At 41.4% G+C, this 17,277-nt stretch overlaps 1 protein-coding gene across 3 annotated transcripts in view; it reads left to right on the top strand.

The window, feature by feature from the left end:
* The first annotated feature begins 3,025 nt into the window (after nucleotides 1–3,025).
* ACSL4 (acyl-CoA synthetase long chain family member 4) overlaps nucleotides 3,026–17,277 on the top strand; it is an 86,765-nt gene continuing 72,513 nt past the window's right edge. For all 3 annotated transcript variants that reach the window (XM_053201539.1, XM_053201538.1, XM_053201536.1), the window contains exon 1: nucleotides 3,026–3,225. The gene's annotated coding sequence lies outside the window, so the exon portion shown is untranslated. The remainder of the gene's footprint in view (nucleotides 3,226–17,277) is intronic.

Here is a 17,277-nt window from a genome sequence, read left to right as displayed (position 1 = left end):
CTTAAAATTTTTTTAATGTTTATTTTTTTATTTTTTCAGTTCATATAAAAACCTGTACAATATGCCAGGATGAAAAGAAATCATCATTTGAAAAAGATGAAAGAATCCTTTCTCGAAAGAGAACATTTAGATCTAGCTACTACACTGCTGACCATTTTTGAATGCAGTAGCTTGGGATATTCACAGTAAGATCATCTCTTGTCTAGGTTTCTGATTTTACCAGTTGTTAAAGACATACCTTTGAAGACAGTATTTGGCCTTGTTAGGGGCCTGAAAAAAACAAGGCCTCGCTAATGACAAAACATAACATGTCTATGCAAATATTATGATAAAGTCCTGCTGCGTGTAGTTGGGCCACAGGAGGAAGTTATTATTTTACAAACCTGTGAAGTATGTTTAACACGCAAAGGCTTGTTACACAGTCCATGAAGAACGTTGTTTTCTGCCCTTCCATAAATAACTAATGCCAGGAGCGGCTTGGCTATCTCTTTCAGCTTCTTGTTACAGGAGAGTAAAATGAGCAAGGCCTAAATATTGGTACCTGCTAAGAGAGCTGCCGTGTTAAATTCCATTTGGCTTCAGTCTAATTCTCATGCTTTTAAGTGCTTTTGATGTTGTATTTTGAATCTGTCAGTTGCACTGTGTTTTCCATTTCCATATGTTTATCTCTTCTGTTTCTAATTTGATTGGTAGTTCTGGGGAGGACTTACTACCCAGGAAACCTCATGTAGTCACAAAGGCAGTAGTGTAGGAGATGTGAGAACCATGGTTAGGAAATCCAGGCTCTGTTACTAGTTACTTATGTGACGGGACAAGTCATTTAACCTGCATCTATTTCTCCACCTGTAAAATAGGGGTAATAATCCCATGTCTTCCTAGCTAGTAAACAATTGTGCAAATGTTCTCTCTAAAATGTCAGGCAGCTGGCAGTGGTGGGGGGGGGGGGTTGGGGGGAGGAATGTTTTGTTCCTGGGTAGGAATGCTTGAGGGTTTCCGATGACAAGAAATTAAACAAGGTTTTGTCTGGACCTTGAAGGAGTGAGAAAGGAAAGCTAGAAATAGTATGGATACACTTGATTTCCTTTTTGGAGTTGTAGCTCTTCTTCCGGCTTCATCCTGGGTGTGGTTAACCATAGAAAGGGAGATCTGGTATGTGATAAAGGTAGCCAGGACTGTCTGTATTAATGAATAACGTAAGTGATAAAGATCTTGAAACATTCAAGTAGTTTCTTGGTCTGATAAATATATCTATATCCATATATACACACATGCATATGCACAGGTATGTATGTATACAAATTCATACATACCAACAAAATGTGATAGCTTCAGGGTTTCCTTTTTACCTTGTAACGCTGGAGGAACTTCAGTAAACTGAGGACTCAGTGTTCAGAGGAGATTACCTAGTTGAAGAGGTCTGAGCTAAATGATAGGTAGTGAAGGAAATGGACCAAAGTATTCTTTAATTATAAGTTCTTTTTCTTCTTGGTCCAACAGATTGACTTACGTGCTACACTGGGTCTGTCCTGTGTCTGTGTTTTAATTTCATGACTAGACAGTAAATTTGTTGAGGGCAGGGATGATCATTCCTTATATTTCATTTGTGTTAACCCTGCTATGGATGACAGGGCTCTGTATACTGCAGACACCCAGTGAATTATATAGCTGGCAAATTATTACTTATTTGTGTTATTGCAACAAGGTCTCATAAAATAAACATGAGAAATTCGTTTGAAGTCCAGAACTTTCTAGGTCAATCTCGAAAAAGGAAGTTCATGATTGCCGTAGTAATATTTGTAGGCATATTAAATGTAAGTGGGCAGGCCTGTTGGAAATTGGCTGAGTAATCCCAGTTCAGAATAAGTATCTTGGCCTCCAACCACCATGGTGTGACCTGGGATGCTTATTAAAAAATAAAATTTCTCAGTCCCCCTCAGATCTTAAACACAGTATCCGGAGGTTGTAGCTATAGGCACCCATACTTTAACAAGCATCCAAGATGATCTGGATGCATGGTAAAGTTAACAATGACTCTAGCCTATAGGGTGACAAGTAATTCTATGGGAAGATGGGAAATAGCAAGTGAAATGAAATGTCCATTGCTAGCAGGAAGAGGAAGTTAGTCCTCCATTATGCATCAGGGAGCTTGGAAGAATATTGGTGCTTTTTACTTCTTCTGGTGATATATTCTTGCAGTTTGTCATGGCTCATTTACAATTATGGTCTGTCCCTTTTGCAGTCTTGAGGCAGTTCACCAGAATTCTATTTTTAACAGCAATTTCTTGAATCTCTTGGGAACGGTCTTTGTAGGACTGGCTCATGAGCTACGATCATGGCCAGTAAAATGTCAAAATGCCGCGGTGACCCTTATCAGCTGTCGGCTCTTTTGCGATTACACCACGGTGGGAAGGAAAGACATAAAGTGAACCCCCCTCCTCCCCATTCTTTTGGTATTTCATAAGCGAGAGGGAGCTGGGGTCTTAACGCAGTGAGAGGCGAGGTGAAAGGAACAAGGGCATTGGCTCAGGCTTGGAGGAGCAGGATGCCTTTAATCAAAGAATAGGATCTCCCTCAGAAGAAAGAGAGGCTAGGTCCAAAGATGAGTATCTGTAAAGGGCAGCTGGAAGATGACCCGAGGGGAACTTTCATCCTGGGGCTGAGTCCTAGGAAGCCAGCACAGGTGCGGGCGATGGGCGCGTCCCAGACCTCGCTGAAATCGGATAGGCTCCAGGCCCTTCCGAAAACACACTTGATAACGCGGCCAGCCGGCCCGCCCTCCCGGCGACTCGGAAGCCAGAGCCAGAGGCTGCGGCGAGCCAGCGAGGAGCCGTTAGTCGACTCGGCTCGCCCGCAGCGCCCTCCCTCGCCTCGGGAAGCCCTCTCGGCCCCGCCTCCTCGGCTGACGTCCGGGGCGAGCGGAGGCGGGCGCGTGGGTGGGCCGAGACGTCGGCCGCCCGCGATTCGGCCTGCTCAGCCACACCACCGCGCGCCCCCGCTCCACCCGCCCCTCCGGGCGCGTCTTTTCCGGGCTCGCGCCGCGCCGCGCCGCGCCTCGTCCCGCCTCCGCCGGCCGTCCGGGTGCGCGCGGGCCGCTGCGGCTTTTTCTCCGGCCTCCGTGGCGCGCCCCTCCTCGCCCCAGCGCTAGCGGGCACGCGGTTTTTCCGCGGGCTTCCCGGGTGCCAGGCGCCGGCCGGCTGCGAAGACGCCGTGTGGACCGCGTCTCCGGTAAGTATAGCCCCGGCTGCTGACCCTTGTCGCGGTAGGGGCCCCAGCTCCGGCGGCGCCGCCGTCCCGCACCTGAGCCCCGCGGAGGTGGAGGGGACGTCCCAGTTCCCGGAATGGGCTCTCTTTCTTTGGGAGCCCGGCCGATCTACCCGCCCGCCTCCCTCCCGGTGCTGGGAAGATTCCCAGGGGGTCTCTGTGTCTTCTCCTCCGAAGTCCAGGGTTCTTGAGAGCCCTGCCTCCTTCTCTTCCTACCACCCACCGTCCTCCATCCCCCGAGGGCCAGAAGCATCTTCCCGACCGGGCTTACTGTGCGTTGCCTTTACCCTTTCCGAAGGAGCACATCAAGTGCTTGCCAGACCTCCAGACGACCTTTAGGGAGCCCCTAGACCTCAACTCCATCTTGTCCCTTCGGGGTCGCTCTGTCTCCGAGTGCTCTGTGGTCCCTCTGGCCCTAGCAGCATCCGCCCTTCGGATTTGAGGGATGCCCTGCCTTCCCAGCTCTTCCTGGCTTCCGTATCTTTAGGTGCGTTAGAAAACGGCTGAATTCTAGCAGAAGCGTGCTCTTCACCGCCCCCCCCCCCTCCGTTCTGTCTACATCCCTGTCCTCATGAATGCCTTATATTTAGCATCAGCTTCATTCACTTCCTCTTCCTCTCATTTGAGGACCCTACAGAAAGAATTGCGGCTGATGTCTATAGCACATAGAAAAATCGAGGAGAATGATTCATTGCCTAACCCCCATCAAGGGGTTACATATTTTAAAAAGGACGTCATATTTTCTCCGCACTCCAGCATCTCCTCCTTGAAAGGCATTTCCCCACCCTCTTGAAATTAATTTTGCTATAGTCTCTCACCTTAAAAAAAAAAAAAATCAGCCATGGCTCCAAGAAACGACGGTGAGTTGCTGAATAAGTAAGTAGGCTGCTTTACTGGTTAAGTCCTTAATCAATGCCTCAGTTTCTACATCTGCAAAAATGAGGATGTTGAACTAGAGCACAAATAAGGTTCCTCTAGTGTTTTGATTCTAGGACCTCTAAATTCATGCTTAGTTACATGTTGCTGCGTAACAGAGATTTAACCTAATTAAAGTCCCATTTCCTGGTAGTTGCTCGTCACTTTAGTTTTTCTTTTATTCTGCCTCTAATACTTTTAACTGTTCTTGATACCTAAGGCAGCATGCAATGGAAGATTCAATTACAGGACTGTCAATGAGGATATCAGTCAAGCTTTTTATAGCATAAGGCCTCTTGAATTATAAAATAGCTCTCTTTTTCGATTGAAACTACTAACGTGTGAGACATGTAAGACTCCTGTTGGAGTTAACACCCTCTCCACCCTTTCTTTGGGTGGAGGATGAAACATTACACCGTTAGTATACTTGCACCATAGAATAAAGTACCATATTGTTCTGATACTAGAAGGAATTTGACACTTAAACATCCATGGGAAGGTGCACTGCAACAATTAAAAGCTTTCCCCCTAAAAACCCTATTAAAAAATTAATGATTCAGATTAACATTTTTGTTTGTGTTTTGGGTAGGTGTGGGATGGGTGGAGATAAGAGAGTCTTGCCCAATTCAATTTAAGAGGAGAAATGAATTGGGACTCTGGAGAGGCTCTGAATCCAGCCCTAGCCAATTGTATAACCTTGAACAAGTCACCTAACCTGTCTTGGTTTTTGCATCTGTAAAAGCCTCTTGATGGTTGGCAGAGTGAGCCATAAGTCTCCCAATTTGAATTCTTTGTTCCTATACTGATAGATATATGATTATATGATATAAGCAGCACTAACATTGTGGCCTAAGTCCTTAGTTATAACAGTTGTTGAGAATGTTTTTCTCAAACATCTGCATATGCTTGCTCCAATTTATGTGTGCATAATTCATAACCTATCTTATCAAATGAGTATATGTGGAAGTCTATAAATTGGGAGGCATTTTACAAAAGTTGGGTGTTGTTAACTTCTGCTTGCAAGTGAAACATGGGCATAGAACACTTTTTAAAAAACATTCATGTCTTTTAGAAATTTGAAAGTGAATATATACATACTGCGTTGTAACTGTAATTGACTAGGAACTTTAAAGAATATGCTGGCATCTCATTCATTCATTTATCACTCATTGAACTTATCTCATTCCTTCAGCTGTCCCTGGTTTTGGTGCCAGGCCACCAGAATATGATGGTTAAGAAAACCCTCTTCGTGAGTTTATAGTCTGGGGTGGTTGTGGTGGGGCTGTGAAGAGATAGATGTATATACAGTTTATATTTATTAACAACAAGAACATTCAAATCAGGGACATAAACAAAATCCTGGGGGAACTTAAACCCCCATAGCGGAGGAGGAGATGATTGTATTATAGATTCTCTTCTTGGCGTTCCTCCCCCCCCCCCCTTCCTTGACTTTCAATTCCTGAGATGTTAGCAAAAATAAAAGCTTTATTTTTCCGCTCCTATCACTGGCTGGCCTTATATATTCTTTTTCTTTCTTTGTCTTTTAACTGGTCATTTTGAGGTAGCTGTAGATTCCCATGCAGTTGTAAGAAATAATACCCTTTTTCTAATTTTCCCCAGTGGTAACATCTGCAGGACTGTAGTATAATATCATGACAAAGAAATTGAAATAGATACAATTCTGGGTGCCTGGGTGGCTCAGTCAGTTAAGCGTCCGACTTCGGCTCAGGTCATGGTCTCACCGTTGGTAGGTTCAAGCCCCGCGTCAGGCTCTCTGCTAATAGCTCGGAGCCTGGAGCCCACTTCGGATTCTGTGTCTTCCTCTCTCTCTGTCCCTCCCCTGCTCACTCTCTCTCTCTCAAAATAAATAAACATTAAAAAATTACAAAAAAAAAAAGAAATAGATACAATTCATCCACCTGAATCAGAGATCACTGGTTTTACATGCAGTCATTTGGGTGTGTGTATTTAGTTTTGTGCAGTGTTATCGCATGGGTAAATTCATGTAACCACCTCCACAGTAAAGATACAGAACAGTTCCATCACCACAAGGATGCCTGATGTTGCCCTTTTATAGCCACAGCAGTCCCCCTCCCTCGCTGGCCCCAAGCAGCCACAAATCTGTTTTCCATGCGTATAATTTTGTCATTTCAAGAATGGTATATAAATGGAATCAGACAGTATGTAACTTTCTGAGATGGGCTTTTTTTTTCCACTCAGAGTAATTCCCTGGAGATTCACGTAGGGACTCTAGTATCCAGTTCCTTTTCATTGCTGAGTCCTATTCCATGGTATAGATGTGCCCCAGTTTCACCATTCACCAGTTGAAGGACATCTGGTTGGCTCATGGTTTTTTATTTTTATTTTTTCCTTTTTAACCTATCATAAATAAAGCTTCTGTGAACAATTGTGTCCTGCTTTTTGTGTGAACATAAGTTTTCATTTCTTTGGGATACATGCCCAAGAGTGCAGTTGCTGGTTGTAAGGTCGTTGCATGTTTCATTTTATTTATTTGTTTATTTTTATCTATATTTAGAGAGAGAGAGAGAGAGCACGCACAAGCATGAGCAGGAGAGGAGGAGAGGGAGAGGGAGAGAGAGAATCCCAAGCAGGCTCCATGCCAAGCACAGAACCTGACACAGGGTTCGATCCCACTACCATGAGATCATGAGTTGAGCCAATCAAGAGTTGGACACTTAACCAACTGAGCCACCCGGGCACCTGTATGTTTCATTTTAAAAGCAACTACCAAATTGTTTTCCAGAGTGGCACTTTACATTACTACCAGCAACGTATGAATGAATGCTTTTCATCCTTGCCAGCTGCTGTGGTTACTAGTTTATATTTTAGCCATTGTGATTGCTGTCTAGTGATATCTTGTCATAGTTTTAATTTGCATTTCCCAAATAGCTAATGACGTTGGACATCTTTTCATGTGCTGAGTTGCCATCTCTGTATCCTCTTTGGTGAAATGTATGTTCACATATTTTGTCCATTTTCTAGTTGGATTTATTATTTATTTATTTTTTTGTTTTGGTTTTGGTTTTACTGTTGAGTTCTGAAAGTTCTTTATATATTCTAAATACTAGTCCTTTGTTAGGTACGTGGCTTGCAAATAAATGTTCTCCCAGTCTATATAGCTTGTCTTTCATCTGCTTCACAGGGAGTTTCAAAGAACAAAAGCCTTTCATTTTGATGAGGTCCAGTTTATCAATTTTTCCTTTTGTGGATGGTGCCTTGGGTGTCCAGGGGTCTGGTGTGCCTTTGTCCCTTAATTTTATTCCTTGCTGGTCTGCATAACACTCAGTATTTCTGTAAGCAGTGTAAACAGTTTTCCTTTTCAGCAATCCTGGAGCTCAAATGCATTCTGTGAATAAGTTGCCTTGATGGCTTCGAGTGTCAATACATACTCACACATGCTCTTGCCATATTAAAATGGCTGCCATCTTTTGTGCCTTGAAAATAGAATTTCTGCCTCAACCAGGCTGTGAAGTGTTAAAATTAATCTTTTAAAATTAAAGAGATGCAGATGTGCCAAGGCGATTTTTGGTTTCACTTTCTAAATTAAAACTGGGTAAAAGAGTATGTATGGTTTTTAAATCAAGGTTTCTGTTAAGTGATCCAAAGAACAAATTTGGGCTCTCATTTAAACATACTTTAAAAGTTCACTTCTATGTTCTCAGTAGTGAGGTCACAAATCATGACCATATACTTAAGTGGCTTTTTATACTCACTATTGATTCTCAGAATAATGAATACCAGACTTTTGAATGTGTATGTCTAGACTGTTGCTTTCCTTGTATAGTAGCCACTTAGTGTTCGTTTTGTTTAAAAATAAGCATTAGCTTTAAGGTGACTTACAATTTGATACTTTGAAAAATGGATGTGCTCAAGTTATGAGAAGAAGTTACAGGAAAAGGCTAGTGATTAATTTTGAGAGTATTTATTTCTGTAAGGTGGTACTGAAATTATTACTTGTCTCTTCAGTGTCACCATATTTGCTCAGAAGAGTAGACAGCTAGGGTAGTGGATTCCTACTTGATAAAGGTCAATCATTGGTATAAGGCAAAGGCTGGCAAAACAGTGCTGGTGTCCAAATCCTACCCTATTTTTATAAATGAACTTCTGTTGGAACACATTCACATCCACTCATTTATGTATTGTCTGGCTGCATTCAAAATGCAACATCAGAGTCAAAACAGAGAATGTATGGCTCTGAAAGCCTATTTACTCTCTGGTCCTTTCCAGAAAAAGTTTGCCCAGAGATAAAACAGCCTTCTAAATTATCCCATCTCTGAGTTATAAAGGAAATTTAACAAACTTCACCTTGTCTTTTAGTACTTTTTAGTTACACTTCTATGGGAAATTGTGGTTCAGAAGAGTGTATTCATTTTCTTTCCTATGTCTACAAGGCTTTTGGGTCCAGGAGCAGCATTAAGGAACGGACAGAGGGTTGGGAAAGTTGATTTTGTTGTTCTTGTTAAGTGGGCTATTTCGTTGTGATGTAAATTTTCAGGTAGGGCAACCCGTGAGATTCAGAGAGATGTCCATCCCTTTTGTGATGTCCTTTGGCGATCCTAACTGTAAGCCAGAGTGGTAATGACAGAGCCTGGTACAGCAGTGCTGTTGCTCTGGCTCCTAAACTTTTAAATACATAGGAGTTTGATCTTATCAAGCTCAACTTAGACTGTTGGTTTACTGTTTTGTTTGCATAGCTTTCTTTTGTCCGTTAGAAATTGACACTTTAGTTTTGGTTTTTTTAAACACCCTGTGGGTGATGTTGAAAATGGAAATTGAGTTAGGACAGTTGGCCGTATATTTGGAAAGAAATGGATCCCTACCTCACATCATATACAGAAAGAAATTAAGGGTGTAGTTTAAAATTGTAACTGTATATTTAATGCTTTTCTGGAAAGCATAAGACAACTGTAACAAAGTTAAAATGTAAGAGACAGACTAGGGGAAAATACCATTTACATATGCGATAGAAGCTTTAATTGACTTCTTAACTGACCTACCACATTACATGATGCTCTTCATTTCCTTTGTAAAATACACTGCACTGAACACTTGGGATTTAGTAGGTTGGTCTCTAGTGTGCCAGTATGCTTGAGGACCTACCATTAGAACAAATGCTATTGATACTTAACCTGTGAAAATTCACAGATGAAATGATATGATGTCTGGGGGGATGGGGTGGAAGTATGGAGTGCATCCAGTGGTAAAGGAAAGAAAAGTCAGCACCTGTGGATAATTGTTGAAGTTGGGTGATAGTTACATTCAAGTCATTATAACAAAACAAATCCAGTGTTTTGGAGACTTGATGAAAGCAAGTTAATAACATTCAGTTAAGTGTGGGTAAGATTAGATAAAAGATTTATATAAAAAAATTATAAAATCTAAGTGTTTCTTCTCTCATTGTGCTTTGTAAGTGTCTTTTAAATTCTTTGAAGTTCTACATTTTCTAAGAATTCAGTTTAAAAATGTTTACAATCAGTGGGCCTGGAGTTAAAGAAAAAAACCTCTTGGCCTCTTGGCCTCCTGGCCCTGTGTCAAAAGTTTGATGAGTTGGGGGCTCCTGGATGGCTCAGTTGGTTGAGCGTCTGACTTCGGCTCAGGTCATGATTTCACAGCTCGTGAGTTTGAGCCCCGCATCGGGCTCTGTGCTGACAGCTCAGAGCCCAGAGCCTGCTTCAGATTTTGTGTCTCCCTCTCACTCTGCTGTCCCCAGCTTGTGCTCTCTCTCTCAAAGTATAAATAAACATAGAAAAAATTTTTTAAAAAAGTTTGATGGGCGTACATTTACTACTAATGAAGATGAAATGTTTGTCATGTGCATATTTTTATGATTATTTTAATTGACACTTTTGATTAATCAACTGTTTCAATTAACTAATTAACTAAATAACATTAGATTAAAAGGATTCTGCTATATACTCTGTTTTCTTCTCTTCAGATCACATAAATCTTTCACCTATTATGAAAAAGACTTTACTATGTAATATCCGTTATATATAAAAAGCTCCTACAAGTCAATAAGAAAAAGGCACACATTAGAGAAAGTAGCAGAGGGTTATGAATTGGCATTTCTGAGAAAAAGAAATAAAAATGATGAATAAGAAAAAGGATGCTCAAATTCCCTCTAGTAATTAAGGAAATGAAAACCACTTTTCACCAAATATATTGGCAAAACTAAATATAATATCCACTTTTAGCAAAGACATGGGCACTGTCATACACTGTTACCTAGAGTACAAATTGTACGGCTTCTTGATAAAAAAAAATACCCAAATCCTCTCATTTTAAAATGTACATATATTTTTTAAAAAATGTACGGTATATTTTGATGCAGCAATACTGTTAGGAAACTAGATATGTATAAGGTTTCACTGAAACTGGTCATAATAGTGAAAACTTAACAGCAACCTGAATATCCGTCAATAGAGGAATGATTTAAATAATGTGCTGTTCTATGGAATACCATAGGGTGTTTGAAGGAAAGAAACCCCTTCAAACCTATGTAAACTGACACAGGAGTTCCAAAGTACGTTGTTAAAGGAGGGAGGGGAAGGAGGGAGTCTGCACCCTTCATATACCGTGATTCCATTTTTCTAAAAGCAAACAGAACCTTCCTTATGTGTATGGATAATACAAAAAGGTCTGATTGATACATACCATGAGTAGTTACCTCTGGGGGAAAAGGCAGTGTTGCTAACGAAAGGCAGTATAAGGGATATGTTTATTTTTCACCCTGTACAATTCTCTAGTGAATTTCTAACTTTGTGATTACTATTTTGATAGTAATTATACAGATAATAGTATGGAACATTTACACACTGGAGGATACTTATGATCCTGTTATTATGCATTATACGATGACACTGTACTAGAAATGTAGTGCCCTGTGTTTAGTGAGCACAGAGGGTTTTTTTTTGTTTTTGTTTTTTGTTTGTTTTTTTTTTTAGGGTAACTTCTTTCTTTGTTAAAGTACTATTTGTATTTTCTAACTTTCTGCACTGAACGTGTAAGTATAAAGAATAAAATCACTGTAATTCCATACCCAGAGAGAGATCTATTATCAACTTTTGGGTATATATGCTTGTGCACACAAAACTGTGTACACACATGTATGGGCACTTGCACACACACATGCACATGTGTATGGTCATGTGCAACCATGTCTTTATACAAGAATGGGTTCTTGCTGTATATACCAATTTGTAATTTGCTTTCTTCAACTTGGCATTATTGTGTGAGCATCTTTCATGATTGGTAGTTATGAATAAGTGAAAAAGACATTTTGTTGGGAAAAGAAAAACACTGCCATGTAAATAGTGTTCCAGTTAAAATAACTGGTTTCTAGGGCAAACTATAATCTTACCAAAAAAAAAAAAAAAATCCGTGGTCACCAAAAGTAAATAACCAAGGAATTTTAGAGCGCCTGGGTGGCTCAATCGGTTAAGCGTTCAACTTTGGCTTAGGTCATGATCTCATGGTTTGTGGGTTTGAGCCCCGCGTCAGGTTCTATGCTGGAAGCTCAGAGCCTTGGAGCCTGCTTCAGATTCTGTGTCTCCCTCTCTCTGCCCCTCCCCCGCTCACTCTCTGTCTCCCTCTCTCTTTCTCTCTCAAAAATAAATAAACATTAAAAAAATTAAAAACAAATAACCAAGGGGCACCTGGGTGGCTCAGTCAGTTAAGTGTCCGACTTCAGCTCAGGTCATGATCTCAGTTTTTGAGTTTGAGCCCTGCGTCAGGCTCTGTGCTGATAGCTCAGAATCTGGAGACTACTTTGGATTCTGTGTCTCCCTCTATGCCTCTCCCCTGGTCACAATCTGTCCCTCTCTCTTAAAAATAAACATTAAAAAATTTTTTTAAAAAACAAATAACCAAGGAATTTTAAAATTCTCAGTGTTGGGGCACCTGGGTGGCTCAATCAGTTAAGCGTCTAACTTTGGCTCAGGTCATGATCTCACAGTTCATGGGTTTGAGCCCTGTGTCAGGCTCTGTGCTGACAGGTCAGAGCCTGGAGCCTGCATCGGATTCTGTGTCTCCCTCTCTCTATGCCCCTCCCCCACGCGTGCTCTCTCTCTCTCTCTCTCTCTCTCTCTTAAAAATAAACATTAAAAAAATAAAAAGCACAAATAACCAAGGAATTTTAAAACTCTCAATGTTGGGGCACCTGGGTGGCTCAATCAGTTAAGCGTCTAACTTTGGCTCAGGTCATGATCTCACTGTTCATGAGTTCGAGCCCTGCATCAGGCTCTGTGCTGACAGCTTGGAGCCTGGAGCCTGCCTCGGATTCTGTGCCTCCCTCCCTCTGCCCCTCTCCCACTCACGCTCTGTCTTTCTCTCTCTCTCTCTCAAAAATAAATAAACATTAAAAAACACTTAAATTCTCGATGTTGAACCAGTTCAGTTCTGTTTTGAATTTAACCATGAACACGTTCTTTAAATTGTAGTTACTAGTAATGATGTGTAAGTGTGTGATATATCAAAATGTCATTAGCAATCTGTCTTCGGTGGAGTTTGGTTTTAATAAGGATTTTAAAATTGAGCTTGAACAGTTGCTTTGACTCATAGAACACCCAGCTGCTCTAATTTTTGGCAAAGGTGTGGGCACACTTGTATTCTTTTACAACCTATAAAAGTGAAGAAAGCCTAGGTTATCTGTAGCAGCATGAATCTCTGTGGCATCTCAGTCTGTGGTATATAAAATTGAATATTATGAGAACCGTGTTGGAGGATCAAGTTTGATTTGGGCAAGTATGTCATGTATTCTCTCTCATGTCCTCCTGAAGCACTTATTAAGCACATCCATCGAAGGTTCCTTTATAACCTCTTCCGGGTTTGTGCTGTGAGTTTAGAGGTGGAAATACCTTAGTTTACATTACACTGAATACTTTTTGATAACTTTAGTCATTTTTAATGAATGCAGTAGAGTACCAGAAGAAGAGTCTACTCCATAGACAATAGCATGAATGTCAAGACCAACAGCGTACCTGCTCGTGTTTTTGTTATGGCGATCGGAACAGCGTCACTATTCTTGAAAGCTGTGCATCTTGGCTTTTTGGAAACTGATTTTGCATTACCAGGATTTTTTCTGTCATCGGGGTTGTCAGGGTAGCAGATTTTACACAGGAGTCAGGATAGACATTCTGTATTACTTGATTAACGAGAGGGGAGCTTGCAAGATTCAGCTATTACAGAGGGTGTTGGAAACATTACTGTTTTAGGTATTCTGTTTATTACCTTTAATATGTGGTTAACGTATTTTAATGCTATAAAAAAGTAATGACAGAGTTTTGAAGGACCACTCCCCTTGGGGTACCTGAGTGATGAGTCATAAAAGAAAATCTGGAGAAACAAGCAGAGCTCTTACTGTTGAGATGGTGATCATCACTATGCCCGGAATATGTTAGTTGTTTCTGCTTCTCAAATGAACTGAAAACTGCAAACTTCCCTCACACAGGAAACAGCAACTTGGTCAACGGGCTTAAAATTCAGTTGTGGCTTTGAACACAGAAGAGAAGACAGGACCCTCACCAATATCTCATGGGGTGAATCCAAGTAAAAGATTCTATGTTCCACATGACCACTGAAGATAACTAAGTTGAGAAGTAGCTTAAAAGAAGAGTTGAAAAATCACAACTGGACCAAGGGGTCAAACTGGGCAGAACTAGCTGAATGTGTTTCAGACAAGTAGAGCAGAAAAGAGAAAAGCAGACCAGGGAAATCAGTATTCTCATACCTGGAGCCACAGAAACCTTCAGCATTTGGTCAATTGCAGGGTTGGTCTAAGATGTTTTAAAGTCTTTGGGAAAATATTTGGGATTCCCTTGGTGCCCAGGCAGTTCCTTACCAGGAGTCCATTAGAATTTCTGTGAAGCAAGTAGTTTTATGGAAATTAGAAAAGGTGCAGGGTTCAGGCTCACTGTTGGTGAATTATAGCAAGCCGCAGATGGGAAGCTATGTGGTGTTTATTTCCCCAAATAGAAGTGTAAGCATTGGCATATCCATTCAAATACAGTTACGTTACACATTTTTAAGAAAAATGATTGAACTCATAAGGATGTTGTACAACTCTAAATTTTCCCCCAGAAATTTTTGTATTCCTAGAGTTTGTTTTTAGTGCCAAGTATAGAGCCCGGGATTTTTATGTGGAAGCAGATTTTTAATTTATATACGTATATAAATACGTATTTATATACGTATATAAATTAATTAATTTTAATATTCTCTTGACCACCAAGAGATTGTTGAGTATTAAAATGTTTGCAGGGCAGTAGCTTTCTTTAGGAAATATCCCCCAAATAATTTATTCTTTACAAGTGGTATCCCTTAAAGGAGTTTTATTTTTAAGTTTGTTTTGAGAGAGGGAGGGAGAGAGAGAGACACACACACATCCAAGACTAACAGCGTGGAGCCTGACAATGCGGGGCTCGAACTCCAGAACCGTGAGATCATGACTTGAGCTGAAATCAGGAGTCAGACACTTAACCAACTGAGCCACCCAGGCGCCTTCCTTTAAGGTAGTTTTAGAAGAGACAGCTGCAAAATGGAAATCTTCATGAAACCTCTGCCTCGTTTTTTTAATTTCTGTTTTGAAATAGAATTCCCCCACCTTACTTTCACAGCATTTCTTTGGGGACTGGGTGGTAGAAGTGAATGAGGGATGATTCTTGACCCCAGGAATACAGATTATTCAGTGGGCTTAAAATGACACAGCCCTGCTGGCTGTCTCGAATCCTAGCTCAGTGAGCTCACCCTAGAGACTGCCATAACCATAAGCGTTGGGCTCACCCTGGAGACTGCCATAACCATGGCACCCTGGCCCTTGGAAGAAGACATACCAGTGCCCAGATAGTCACCCACTCCCTTTCTCATCTCTATGGTAGCCTGCATTTATGTCCTTGTTCTTTGGTTACATGAAATGTTTGTGTAGAGTGATTGGCCTATGCTTGCAATGATAACATTTGATGAAATGGGAGAGCTGTCCTAACACTAACACAACTTTCAGACAGCTGATCTTTTTCTCAACAAGCCCCTAACCCTGAAGATGGCAGTTTTTTAAACCTCTTAGGGTGAAAGTGCTTATGTACAATCTTGTTTCTAGTTGTCCTCAACTGGGGAAGATTGGCCATCTGCCTCCCCGCCTTTGAGTGAAGGGACCTGTCACTTAGGGCACCGCAGTCAGGAAAGAGGAGGTGGCTGCTATACTCGGACATTGCCAAAGGAATGGGAGGAGGCATACCCAGAGTGTACCTTAAGGTTTGAAAACCAGGGATCTCAACTTCAGTTGGTGCTGCAAAGACATATTTTATTTTATTTTATTTTTTAAAATTTTTAAATGAACATTTATTGTTGGGAGACAGAGAGCGAGCAAGCAGGGGAGGGGCAGAGAGAGAGGGAGACATGCAATCCGAAGCAGGCTCCAGGCTCTGAGCTGTCAGCAGAGAGCCTGACCTGGGGCTCGAACCCATGAACTGTGAGGTCATGATCTGAGCCAAAGTCAGATGCTTAACCAACTGAGCCACCCAGACGCCCCTAAAGACATATTTTAATATGTATATTTTAACGTTTATTCATTTTTTGAGAGACAGAGAGTGTGAGCAGGGCAGGGGCAAAGAGAGGGGGAGACACAGAATCTGAAGCAGGCTCCAGGCTCTGAGCTGTCAGCACAGAGCTGGATGTGGGGCTTGAACCCACGAACCGTGAGATCATGACCTGAGCCGAAGTTGGATGCTTAACTGACTGAATCACCCAGGCGCTCCCTCTAAAGACATATTTTAAAAACAAGTTGTAGCCTATAGGGTTCTTTAAGCTAAGAGTATATTGAGAAGCCCTGCTGTGTTTATTTTGGTGATACCACAGTCTCCAGTGGAAATCTGCACAATTGAGACAAAAGTCTTGTCTTTTTTCAAAGGTGTGATTATTGTTTCATTGAGTAGGTAATCAAAGATGTATCCTTTATTTTGTTATTTTTAGAGTTACACACAATATTGTGTTAGTTTCAGGTGTACAACATAGTGATTTGACATTTGTATACACTGCAAAATGATCACCACAATGTCTAGTTACCATCTGTCAGCCATACGCAAGCGATTCCTTTTGAAGCAGCTAATTTTGGCTGAAAGAACTGTTTCTTAACCTGGACTTGATTTCTTCTTTTCTAATGTACCACTAAGGTAGTTTTCTGTGTCCATTCTCCTCTAGATGTTACAACATTTTGTGATGAAATCATGAGAAAAAGTTTCTTCTGCTTTGGGGAGAGTGATTCAGACTTTGTTTAGGATGCAAAATCTGTTCTTAAGATTTGTTGCTGCCTCTGCTGCTGACCTCTCCCTCCTGTGTGAAAGAAAATCAGTGACGTTTCAGAGTGGCATAGTTACATATTTGGGTTGCATAAAATTGTTCTGTGGAATGATGTTCTGAACTTTTAGAATTTGTGTTGAATTTGGTACTTGGCCAGGTCTGGGGCCACCCAGGTCTGCTATTGCTAGACCTTAAAAAAAATTTTTTTTCCTGCTTTTACCGGCACTGCCCCATCGCTGTTGAAAGAGCAGGATGTTGCCTGGGCTTGGCACCAGGCACTGAACCTCATTGCCTTCCTCTTCTACTTACAGGCACGGCAACCCTGGAAACCCTAAGATAGAGGTGTTGGAAGTGCTTGGATAATCCCTTTTCTTATTCTTTAAAAATCTGGCCTGTAAGCCACTGTCACATAAGTATCAGACCCGAAGATGTATAGTAACAGAGAGCTATTGCTTTCAGACCTTCCTCTGGGTTGACCTTGGTTTTGCTTTTGAGGAAGAGTAAGCAGCAGATTGGCCCATGTACATACAAAAGCAAACTGCCTTCTTATGGTTTACTGCTGCTCAGATTGGTTACAGATGCTTAAAGGAGGATTGAATTATAACCTAGTTTAAAGCTGATATATTTTAAACATCAAAACAAAACAAAACAAAAAAGCGGGGCACCTGGGTGACTCAGTCGGTTAAGCATCCAACTTCGGCTCAGGCCATGATCTCGTGGTTTGTAAGCTCAAGCCCCGCATTGGACTCTGGGCTGACAGTTCAGAGCCTGGCGCCTGCTTCAGATTCT

Source organism: Acinonyx jubatus, chromosome X (assembly GCF_027475565.1).
Source record: "Acinonyx jubatus isolate Ajub_Pintada_27869175 chromosome X, VMU_Ajub_asm_v1.0, whole genome shotgun sequence".
Taxonomy (NCBI): Eukaryota; Metazoa; Chordata; class Mammalia; order Carnivora; family Felidae; genus Acinonyx; species Acinonyx jubatus.
Note: the sequence above shows the minus strand (reverse complement) of the source record. Positions and strands in the feature narration are given on the sequence as shown.